We start from the raw sequence: 12,434 nt of genomic DNA on the forward strand, positions 1-12,434 counted from the left end.
CAAGCCGAGCGACCCTGACGCTGCACCGAGATCGATAGTGGTGAGGTTTCTGGACTTCTCTACCAAATAAATTGTAATCAAACAGGCGAAAGACGAGTCCTGTACAACAACAAACCGATCTTTTTTGACCACGATTATTCGCCGTAGGTGCAGTGAAAGCGAGCTCAGGTGCGAGCGTGATCAAACAGCTGAAGCTCAAAAACATCACAGCCAGGTGCATCTCCTACAGCTTAAGATGTCAAAGGAGAACGGCGAGAAAGTTTTCCCTTTACTCACCGATGCCGTCCCAATGCCGCGCGAACTTGACACTCAGGTGCGAGAAGATGAGCGGGACCGGGTGGACCGGGAGCTGAGCGGTGGCGATACGTGGATCAGAGACAGGAGGAGACGAGGAGCGCCTTGTTCCAGGAGCCCGAGTGATAACACTTTCCTCAAAACGGTTCTACTTCGTATTGGTGCTACGCCCTCTAACCGCTTGGCTATTGGTTTACCCCGAGGAACCGCCTTGTCTCTGAGAAAGCTTAAAGAACTCGCAAAAGGGGGTAGTCCACTTCTAGTCTACTTCCTATAAAGGCGGGAAACACCCGCCGCACTTCCTCCTTTACAACTCAGCGAGAAAGCTCCTGAATCATCATGGCAGACTAAGCATGAACATCGACGTAGACAGAGCAATGTGCCTGACGTGTGACACCCCCCTGGGGAGGGGGGACACACATGTTTTCTGTTTTGTCTGCCTAGGTCCTGATCACGCGATTGCTAATTGTGGGGCCTGCCGTGCGCTTCCCGTGGAGGTCCGACGGAGACGGGAGGCGTACGAGGCCTATCGACGCACGCCGCGTCCTCCAGCCAAGTCTCGGCCGACTACGAGCACCCTGTTTGGATCCGAGCCCGGATATGTCGGTTCCGGGGGTTGTTTGTCCTAAACTGGACGAAATCTGTGACTACGTGCTGCGGGGGTCTGCCTCTCCCATGGCTGCGGGGCCTCCCGTAGAAGCCTACGGACCCTACTGCCGTGTGGGCGGGGTGGACTGGCGGTGCGGTGTCCCGGAGCCCTCTCATGCGGTACGTGCTGCCCTCGACCCGGGAGTTCGGCTCTGGCCAGGCCGCCCTGTAGCTCTGCCTAGATCTGAAGACAGGTTGACGGCTATGTTGTTCAACAGAACCTATATGGGGGGGCTGCAGGTGGTCTCCCTCGCGAACAACATGGCTCTCCTGTGCGGTGCGCTCGACAGGCTCACCGTGGACCGAGACGACCTTGGACCTTCTGAGATGGAGGAAGTCAAGGACTCGGTGGCTGCGCTCCTGAGGATGTTGCAGGCGTATGCGATCCTAGGAGGAAGACTCCGCGACGCTGGACAGCTGGGCCACCGGCATCTGTGGCTAGACTTGGCCACAGCGCTGCCGGAGAAAGATTGGAGGGTACTCCTGGATTGACCCATAACAGAGGATTTTCTGTTTGGTCCGGAGGCGCAGCAGGAGTCGGCGCAGCTCCGCCATCACCTGCATGGGCGTGATGACGAGGCGCGACAGGGATGCGGTGCTCGGAGACGGAGATCCCGTTCGTCGTCCTCATCATCTGGTGCTGGGGGGAAGCGTCACCAGAATGTACTGGACGCGGTGAGTGATGCGGTGCCGACGGGCGCGCAACCTGTTCTGAACTCACATCAGCTCCGGTTAAATTCTCCAGCACATTCCTCCACATCTCGGGTTTTGTCAGCTCCTGTGACACTAAGGAGTGCTCGGGGAGCTAGGGAGACTTCCGGGGGGGAAAGGGTACATGCAAGACGCATCTGAGGTTTCTCACACGCACTTGCGCGTTTCTCCCACAGAGCCGGATTTTATTTATGAGAGTGGGGGTTCTAGTGAATTCAGCTCGAGTACATGCTCTGTTGATTCAAGAGATAGAGAAGCGGCTTGTGTGATGCCCTTTCGTCTACGGCCCGCTCTGGGACGTTCGCGGGCCGGAGGACAACCCAAAGTTCGTCAGGGCTGTGGTTCTGACAGAAGATTATTCAACTTGGAGTCGCCTGGTTTTACTTCATTCCAGATCTCAGAGGGAAGTAATCAGGCGCGGCTATGCGGCAATTTGCCCGTCAACCCCCGGCTTTTTCAGGGATTCTCTGGACACGCGTGGTGGAGCAGGAAAAATTATTCTGTCTAAGAAATGAGATCTCTACTCTGCTGCAGTAGAGCTGGTTCCTGCAGCAGAGATGATGACAGGGTTTTACTCCCGGTACTTCCTTGTGCCAAAGAAGACTAGGGGTTGGAGGCCCATACTGGACCTCAGCTATTTGAACAAATTCATAGCTACCCACCCGTTTTGCATGTTGACGGTCAAGAAACTGCTCACAGGTGTTAGTCCAGGAGATTGGATGACATCTATCGACCTGACCAACGCGTACTTTCACATCGAAAGTACTTGCTTTTTGCCCTCGAGAATCGTGTGTTTCAATACGTTCGGCTACGCTCTGGCCCCCAGGACCTTCACCAAGTGTTTGGAGGCGGCACTGGAGCCATTAAGAGTGAGGATCTTGACCTATCTGGACGACTGGTTGATCCTTGCCCGGTCAGAGGCAGAAAGTTACACTCACACACAGAAGGTTTTGAGCCATATTGCCACCCTGGGCTTCACGGTGAACCTCAGCAAGAGCGCTCTGACTCCAATTCAACAGTTAGTTTACCTGGGGGTACTGTTGAACACAGAGGAGGGATACGCGCACCTCCCGGACGTGCATATCCAGCCCATTCTCCGACTGACAACACAGTTGCTGGAAGCTCGGCGTCATGTGACGACAGCAGGCACTGTTATGTCCCTCCTGGGGCTCATGGCAGCAGCTCACACGGTAGTTCGGCTGTGCTTGCTGCATATGAGGGAGCTTCAGAGATGGGTCGAAAAGTGCGCCTTCCCGCTCGGGTTTTGCAGGACATCCAGTTTTTGGGACTCTCTAGCCAACCTCAGACGGAGTGTTCCATTGGGTTGCGTCTTTCTTTACACTCAGGTGTTCACAGATGCTTCTCTGACAGGTTGGGGAGGCACCTCGGGTCAGGCCTACGCCAGCGGGGCAGACCAGTGTACAGTCACATAAACTGGCTAGAGCTAAAGGCAATTTACAATGTCCTGCTTCACCTCTCTCCCCAACTGTCACGATCCAACGTCCTAGTGCTATCCGACAGCTCCACCGCCGTGGCGTACATAAATCACCAAGGTGGTGTCAGATCCCCAGCCCTGCTGAGGCGGGTGGCTGTTGTGGGAGAAGGGCAGAAGAGTGTGGAAGACCGCAGTTCTGCCTTCTGATCTGTGCTCTGAGTTGTCACGTTACACTAAAACTCTCAACACTGCTAGACAAGAGAGATGCTCCTTCCAACGTGGGATGGATGCAGTCTCTCCTAAGCAGACCAGGTTTTCCCCAGAAGGTTTTCCAGTTGTTAACAAAGCCAACCCCGTTTGCGGGGCACCACTCCGACAACCAGCGATTAAATGATGAATAGCGAGTAAACATATCATCATTGGCCATATTGGGAAGGGGTCCAGAGAACACTAAGGAGTCCGACATTGTTCGTGCAAATGCACACACCGACTGAATGTTTACCTTGGTGACCTCCGAGCGACGTAATTGGATGTCGTTGCTGCCGACATGAATAATTATCTTACTGTATTTATGTTTAGCTTTAGCCAGCAGCTTTAAATTTGTTTCAATGTCGCCCGCTCTGGCCCCAGGAATGCAGACTACTCTTGCTGGCTTCGCTAGTTTAACGTTCCGAAGAATGGAATCGCCTATGAACAGAGCAGGTTCCTCGACCGGTGACTTGTCGAGTGGAGAAAATCTGTTCGAAACGCTAAGGGGTTGGTGGTGCTCCGTTGACTTTGGCCGGGAACTATTCCTCCCACGAACAGTCACCCACCGACCCTGGTTTCCCGGCTGCTCGGGAATTGCTGGAGGACTACCTGCTAGGCTATGTGGCTGCGCACTGTCCACCTGACACTGGCTAGCTAGCGGTTTAGCTTCGACAGCGCACAACCGGCTCTCTAGTTCAACGAGCTTCACCTCCAGTCTAGCTAACAGGCTACACTTTACACAACTAATGCTATCTCTAAAGGAGGTCGAAGCTTAACTAAACATCTGACACACCGAGCAGGAAAGAACAGAGGAGGGAGAGGGAGAGGGAGACATAGTGAGGGGAAAGTTTGACGAATGCGCTCACCGGGAAGTTTTTCAGACTTGTCCTCGGCCCGATTCGACTTCGGAGGATGTTGGTCCAAAAATAAATGTAAATGTTCACGGATGCTCCAGGAATAAGGCGAACAAAAAGAAAAAAGATTGTTCTGCTTGGAGCGAGAGAGACGCTGCACGGTGCTGCACTACGATACGACAGGTGATACGACAGGCTGATTTCTTGGCGTCGAGGAGTCTTCGGTGTCATTGCTGCGGGTGGCTGTGTTTAGGCGCTCTGATGCACTATTCATCTGCTGCAGTAGATGCAGACGGGGTGAGGCGATCTCCTCCCGAGGTTTTCTCATTGTCCGGACCTACCAAGCAGCGGGTGGATCTGCTCCTAGCGGACTGAGGGCACATTCCACCAGTGGTGTGGCAGCCTCAGTGGCTCTTTCACGGGGTGTGGCAGCAGAGGACATCTGCTCAGCTGCTTCTTGGGCTAAGGCCTATCTCCTCGACGTGACGGCGGGATCAGTAGCTCATACGGTTTTGAGTGCTGCTGTGCCCCCCTCGAGGCCCATGGCTCCAGTAGACTTGGATCCTGGGCCGGCGGGGCCCTAGCGATGCTGCTTCAGGAGCGGCGTCCAGCTGGGGGTACATTTATCCCGTCAGGCTTCGCCTTGGGTTTAAACCAATAGCGAAGCGGTTAGAGGGCGGAGCACCAACATGAAGTAGAACCCCTGAGTTATCTATCATAATCTCAGGTTCTACGAATTAGTGCGAAGCCCTCTAACCTCGTCGCCCAGCAGCCGCCCTTCTCGCTGAGTTTTCAGTTGGAGGAAGTGCGGCGGGTGTTTCCCGCCTTTATAGGAAGTGGACTGCCCCTGCTGGGTGGCGAGTTCATTAAGCTTTCTCAGAGACGAGGCGGTGCCTCGGGTAAACCAATAGCAAAGCAGTTAGAGGGCGTAGCACCAATTTGTAGAACCTGAGATTATGATAGATAACTCAGGGGATATGCCGAGTTTGAAAAACTTTTGGAGTTCACTGTGATATAGTTAGGATGACTTTGACGGTTTTTTTTTTCACTTTTGACAGAGCTTAATGATGGCTCTGAAAACGAGTTCTTTCGTTAGGCGCAGCGACTGTTTAGTTCACCTGACAACAGCTGCAGACTCACACTGGGTGTGTGAACCCTGGGAGGAACTGTCACCATCCTCTGCCCAGGGCAACTGGCTCTATCAGGTTAGAAAATGTAATAGCTGCATAAGACAACTAAGGGACCAGTCGGGTATGTGGAAGTTATTTTTGAATCTTGTTTATATAGTTTTGTGTGTGTTTTGTTCTACCTTGAGACCGTGTTGAAACTTCATTATTATCTTGGGTTTTTGTTCGAGTTCAGCAATGGAAGATTTCAGGAAATGTTTACAATGTGAAGGTTTTTGAGAGGAAGGGAATGACTAGTTTACTTACTCACTAACTTATGGACAAGTTAAAGTTTGTGACTTACAATGTAAAGGGTATAAATAATCCTACAAAGCGTAAAAAAAAACTAATTCAACTTAAACAAATGCACTGTTCTATAGCAATGATCCAGGAGACTCATATAGACACAAATGAACATAAAAAATTGAAAAGAGAATGGGTAGATCAGGTATTTAGTGCTTCCTTTAAACATGGTAAAAAGAGAGGAGTTGCCATTCTTATAGGAAAACTGGCATACTTCAAACATGAAACTACAAGAAGATGAACATGGGAGAAATGTGATGGTCATCGGATTCATAAGCGGCATAAAAATAACACTTAACATATATGGCCCAAATGAGGATGCTGCAGACTTCTATAAAAATATTTCATTATTACTAGCTAAACATGCAGAAGGAATTATTTTAATTGGAGGTGATTTCAATTGTGTTTTGAGACAGAACTTGGACCGACTTCCCGCAGGACCATTAACCAAAAAGACACGTGCTCTGAAGTGTATGATTGAAGAACTGGGTTTAGTATATACAGTATATGGCGCTTGCGCCATCCTAGAGTAAAGGACTTTACTTTTATGTCACAGGTTCATGGCAGCTGTTTGTGGTCCACCCCAAAAATGAGCACTACCAACGTTTATAATTTGGTCATGTTTTTCATTTTACATATTTAATAATTTACAATGTTTACATTGGCAACTGTGAGCAGCACTCGGGCGTTCCGCCTTTGACAGGTGCACCTGGGAAGGTGTTTGAGGGCGGACCCTTCCGCATCCGCCTCAGACCATGCCTGGATATACGAGAAGTGCCTCGTCCTTTTTCTCGTGCTGCTCATCACTATCTGTATTTTGCAGGTCAGTACCAATAACAGACATCCCAAATGTTAGTCAGGTCGCGTCGGGTATTAAGCGCGAGGGTAAGGAGGACGTTTAAGCCTTCACATGTGTGGTATAGTAGCTTATTGTATGTAGGTATGTCTAAGGGACTGGTTAATGCAATTCAATGTAGTACTTGGAGGGTCCAGTAGAGGGCGTGTGGAGATGGGTTCAGAGTGAGGTAGGATGTGTGTGAAGCGAAGAAGAGAAGTTATCCCGGAAATCAGGTAGTTAGAAGTGTATGGAGTGTTCCCTGTGTCATGCTGCAACGAAGTTAATAAAGAAGTAAACGGAGTCCCACAGTGTGGACCTCACTTCTTATGCGAAGATATAACATCTTTTTGGCGACGAGGACTATTAAGGGGGAAGGAAGACGTCGCACGGACTTCAAAAGAAAGTACGTGACGGGAGCCGGCAACAGGTTTGGCTAACCTTCGGTGGATGCAGTTAGCACCTGGCTAAAAAGGGGTTTAAAAATTTTTTTAAAAAAAATGGCTACAATAGGCACGCTAGCGGCGTTTGACCCGAAGAATCAGACGTGGGATGAGTATACTGAAATACTCGAGCAGTTTTTCGCGGCTAATGGAATCGACCAGGCGGAAAAACAAAGAGCTATATTGATTAGCGTTGTTGGAGCAGCGACCTACAGCCTCATGAGGAACCTTCTCAGCCCGGATAAACCCAAAGACAAAACATTCCAAGAGCTGGTACTTCTAATAAAAAAACACTTTGATCCAAAGCCCAGTGAAATTGTGCAGAGGTACAAATTTGACTCTCGCTCTCGCAAGTCTCATGAGTCGGTTATGGATTACGTAGCGGAGCTGCGTCGGCTGGCTCAAGACTGTAACTATGGCAACACGTTGCAACAGATGTTGAGAGACCGGATCGTCTGCGGGATTAATGATGACCGAATCCAGAGGCGTCTCTTGTCCGAAACAGATCTCACTTTTGACAAGGCTCTGTCAATCGCGGTATCATTGGAAACTGCCAATAAAAATGCGCAGGATCTGCAGACATCGGGAGCAACAGCAAAGTGTTTCAGCTTCACCAAAGGACAGCAGGATGCTCGTACCTTTAAAGGAGAAGGCAGAGAGTGTTACAGATGCAAAGGAACCAAGCACACAGCAGCAGACTGTAAGTACAAACAAGAAAAATGCCATGCTTGTGGGAAAGTGGGACACCTAGCTAGAGCTTGTCGAAGTAAAGACAAATTTCATCAGAAAAAGTATGGATCTGCAAGTACAAAGAATGACAGGAAACAGAGTGCACACTACCATTCTCACAAAGTATGTGAGACAGTGGATAACAGCAAAAGTGAAAGCTCTGAAGAGGACTCCTACACATTGAACTGTGTTAAGTGCAGAGAAGAGTACAAGACTAAACTGTACAGGGTGGGGCGTCGGAGTGCGGTGCACCTGAGAAAAGTAGATCCCTACACTGTGGATATGGAATTTAACGAAAACATGGTTAATTTCGAAATAGACACGGGGTGTTGTTTAACAGTCATGAATGAGGAGACATTTAAAGCAACATGGAGACACACCAAACTCCCTAGTCTGCGGCCCATCAAAATCAAGCTGGAAACATATACAGGGGATCCTGTTAAGGTGATTGGTGCAACCCTTGTCAGCGCTGGATACAAGCAGCAGAAAAGGGATCTGCCCCTTGTGGTGGTCGACGGAGATGGCCCCAGCTTGCTAGGACGAGGCTGGCTAGAGGAGATTAACCTTGACTGGAGAGAGATAAAAAACAGTCGTAAAGACAGAAAATTACACCAGGTCAAGACAGCGAAAATCACACTACAGCTAGTTCTCAGCCAAAGTGAGAATGTGTTCAAAGAGGAGTTGGGCACCCTGAAAGGCATGAAAGCAACGATCCATGTGAAGGGTGACGCCACCCCACGCTTCTTCTGTCCACGGTCTGTTCCCTTTGCCATGCGAGCTAAAGTCGACAAGGAAATAGACAGACTGTTGCAGGAGGGCATCATCTCGCCGGTGAAATACGCTGAATGGGCAGCACCAGTTGTACCACTCCTGAAGCCAACAGGGACTATAAGGCTATGTGGAGATTACAAACTTACGGTAAATACGGTGGCTTCTCTGGAACAGTATCCAATACCCAAAATGGAGGACCTGTTTGCAGAGCTTTCAGGGGGAAAGCAGTTCTCCAAACTGGATATGAGCCACGCGTATCAGCAAATTCTCCTGGATGATGAATCTAAAAAGTATGTGACGGTGAACACACCACGAGGGCTGTTCACATACAACAGACTGCCTTTTGGAGTGGCATCTGCACCAGCCATCTTCCAGAGGACCATGGAAGGCCTCTTGAAGGGAATACCTCGAGTTGTGGTGTATTTGGACGACATCTTGGTGAGCGGGGTGGATGAGGCAGACCACCTACAGACCCTGGAGAAAGTGTTGACCAGGTTGGAGGAGGCGGGGTTGCGGCTCAAAAGAAGTAAGTGTGCCTTTATGCAGGAAGAGGTGGAGTACTTGGGGCACATCGTGGATGCACAGGGGCTTCACCCAGTGAAAAAGAAAGTAAAAGCAATCAGAGATGCCCCTACTCCCACAAATGTGACTGAACTGAAAGCATACTTGGGGTTGCTAAACTATTATAATAAATTCCTGCCCAACCTGTCGACCCTGCTTGCACCCCTGCATGAACTACTGAGACATGAAGTGCACTGGACTTGGCAAAAGAAACAAGAGGAAGCGTTCAACAAATCGAAGGACCTGTTGAACTCAGCAGAGGTGTTAGTCCATTACTCTGCTGACCGAGAGTTAGTGCTTTCATGTGATGCGTCACCATACGGCGTGGGCGCAGTGTTGTCACACAAGATGGATGATGGCAGCGAAAGACCCCTGGGGTTCATGTCACGTACACTATCCCCTGCTGAGAAGAGGTATTCTCAGCTGGACAAGGAGGGCTTAGCTGTCATATTCGGCATCAAGAAATTTCACAAATACTTGTATGGCCGACTTTTCACTATCTATACAGATCACAAACCGCTGATTTCACTCTTAAATAACAAAAAGCCTATTCCACAGATGGGCTCACCGGGGTGCAAAGATGGGCTGTGACATTGAGCGCTTATGAGTACAACATCATGTACAAGCCAGGTAAACACCATGCAAACGCAGATGCGCTCAGCAGGTTGCCTGTGCCGGATACAGCGCCCGAAAAAGAGATGACGGAGCAAGTTTTGATGATGGATGTACTGGATGACACACTAGTGGACACCACACAGATCAAACGCTGGACAGCTAAAGATGTCATCTGGTCCCAAGTACATGAGTACACCTTGAAAGGTTGGCCTGCCCAGACGGAGGTTTGTTTCAAGCCATATCAACAAAGGAAAATGGAACTGAGTGTGAGGGATGGTTGTGTGCTCTGGGGCGCCAGAGTAATTATTCCCACCAAAGGCAGAGACAAGATACTGAAAATCTTGCATCAGACCCATACAGGCATGTCAAAGATGAAAGGCTTGGCAAGGTCGTATGTATGGTGGCCAGGAATGGATGAGAACATCGAACGAGAAGTGCAGTTATGTGATGAGTGTCAGAAATACCACAAGTCACCACCTACTGCACCATTACACCCGTGGGAATGGCCAGAGTCACCGTGGTCCAGGATTCATGTGGATTACGCAGGGCCTTTCCTTGGTGAGATGTTCCTGATAGTTGTGGATGCTCATTCCAAGTGGATGGACATTTACCCTGTGAAATCTTCTACATCACAGGTGACCATTGAGAAACTGCGACAGAGTTTCAGTGTGTTTGGCCTACCTAAAATGTTGGTATCAGACAACGGAACATGTTTCACAAGTGCTGAATTTGAGTTATTCATGAAGCAAAATGGCATCGATCATGTAAGGTCAGCACCTTTCCACCCATCTTCCAATGGTTTGGCAGAGAGAGCGGTCCAGACTTTCAAGGAGGGGATGAAGAAGGTAAAAGGTGACACACTACAAACCAGACTGTCAAGATTCCTGTTCAGTTATCGCATCACACCGCATTCGACAACAGGCGTGTCACCAGCAGAGTTAATGATGTCTCGGAGACTCAGATCAGCATTGGACTTGCTCATGCCGGATGTGAAAACAAAAGTGCAGAAAAAACAACTGAAACAGAAAGAGAATCATGACAACAGAAAAACACTGAGAAGTTTCGCACCAGGGGACAATGTGTTCATCCGGAATTACTCCTATGGACCAAAGTGGATCCCAGCAGTCATCACAAGTTCATCAGGTCCAGTGTCATACATCGTTACCATCGGGAATGGTCAAACTATGAAGCGACACGTGGATCAGGTGAGAGCAAGACTGGCGGACACTGTTCCCAGTGAACCGGACAGTGAGCAGGAGCTACTGCTGGAGACAGAAGCAGGCTCTGAAGGCTGCTTACCTGCAGTGATGGACGTAACACCACCATCTCCAGCATCTGAGCCACAGGAGCTTCAACCTGCTCCAGTGACCCAGGCTCAAACAGACTCCTCAGCAGCACCAGTGTTGCGGCGGTCCCAAAGAGAGAGACGTTCACCTGAGGGTCTGAAGGATTTTGTTAGATAGAGTGAGATTGTTCCAGGAATAGAGCAACAATGCGCTCTGATCTCACAGGAGGGACGTACCTTCCTAGTTAGAAAAGGAAATTGGTATTGTTGTATGTTGATGCTTGTTTTGCACTATTAAGAAGTATTACCTTTTCAGATAAGGGGAAGTTGTTATCTTAAGGGGGGAGGAGATGTGGTATAGTAGCTTATTGTATGTAGGTATGTCTAAGGGACTGGTTAATGCAATTCCATGTAGTACTTGGAGGGTCCAGTAGAGGGCGTGTGGAGATGGGTTCAGAGTGAGGTAGGATGTGTGTGAAGCGAAGAAGAGAAGTTATCCCGGAAATCAGGTAGTTAGAAGTGTATGGAGTTCACATATGTTTAGGGAATACAGTAGCAGGGTGTATGTTGTGTTTTGTATTGAGTGATTGTTATGTGTATGAGTATAAGCTGTGTGTGTATAAGAGTGCACTGTATATATATATAAATATAAGTGATGGTGATCCAGTGTAGACCCTATAATGTTATAGTGGCCATGATCCACCTTTGTATATGTGTGCGGGTGTGTATGTAATACACTGAGATGAATATTGATGATGGAAATAGGATGCACTTAAAACAGCAACTCGGATGATATTTTGTAATTCTTTGTAATAAATGAGACCATGCCTGGATATACGAGAAGTGCCTCGTCCTTTTTCTCGTGCTGCTCATCACTATCTGTATTTTGCAGAATCTATTCAAATTGTTGCCGTGGTGCCCAAACTTGGGACCCGTAACATATTCAAGACTGGACATATTTCTTATTACTATAGATCCCATAACCATATCTGGTCATACCCTAGTCACACTAAATTTACAAGTAGGGCAAAGTGATGGAACAAAATATTGGAGATTAAATGGGTCATTACTTAACGACGAAACTATCAGAAACGACATTGCCCAACAACTCTCTGAATACTTTTCTATTAATGACAATGATATGGTGTCACTATCTACACTATGGGATGGTGCTAAAGCAGTAATGAGGGGCAATATTATTGCCATCTCATCTAGAAAAAAGAAGGAGAAGCTAAATGAACAATTGCAATTAGAGAAAGGAATCAGAAAATTAGAGATTGAATATCCACGATCAAAAAATCTGATTACTTTTGATTTACTAAAGGAGAGCTGACAGAAATTAGATAATCTCTTGACATATAAAGCAGAAGGGGCACTTCGATTTGCAAGTAGAAAATACTATGAGATGGGTAACAGAGCAGGCCGCCTGCTGGCCTACCAGTTACGTAAAGCTCAGGCCAGTAGAGTAGTGCACAAAATTAAAGGTCCTAAAAATAATCAGATGCTACTACAACCTAAAGAAATTGCAGATGCAT

At 48.5% G+C, this 12,434-nt stretch overlaps 1 protein-coding gene and 1 pseudogene across 1 annotated transcript in view; one reads left to right on the forward strand and one right to left on the reverse strand.

Annotated features, from left to right (window-relative positions):
- The window catches only part of cbln12 (cerebellin 12), a 210,443-nt gene that overhangs the window by 48,766 nt on the left and 149,243 nt on the right, over positions 1–12,434 (forward strand). The gene's annotated exons all lie outside the window — the stretch shown is intronic.
- On the reverse strand, positions 1,381–4,172 carry LOC148063169 (uncharacterized; annotated as a pseudogene).

The sequence above is a fragment of the Callionymus lyra genome, chromosome 16, assembly GCF_982586985.1.
Source record: "Callionymus lyra chromosome 16, fCalLyr1.hap1.1, whole genome shotgun sequence".
Classification (NCBI taxonomy): Eukaryota; Metazoa; Chordata; class Actinopteri; order Syngnathiformes; family Callionymidae; genus Callionymus; species Callionymus lyra.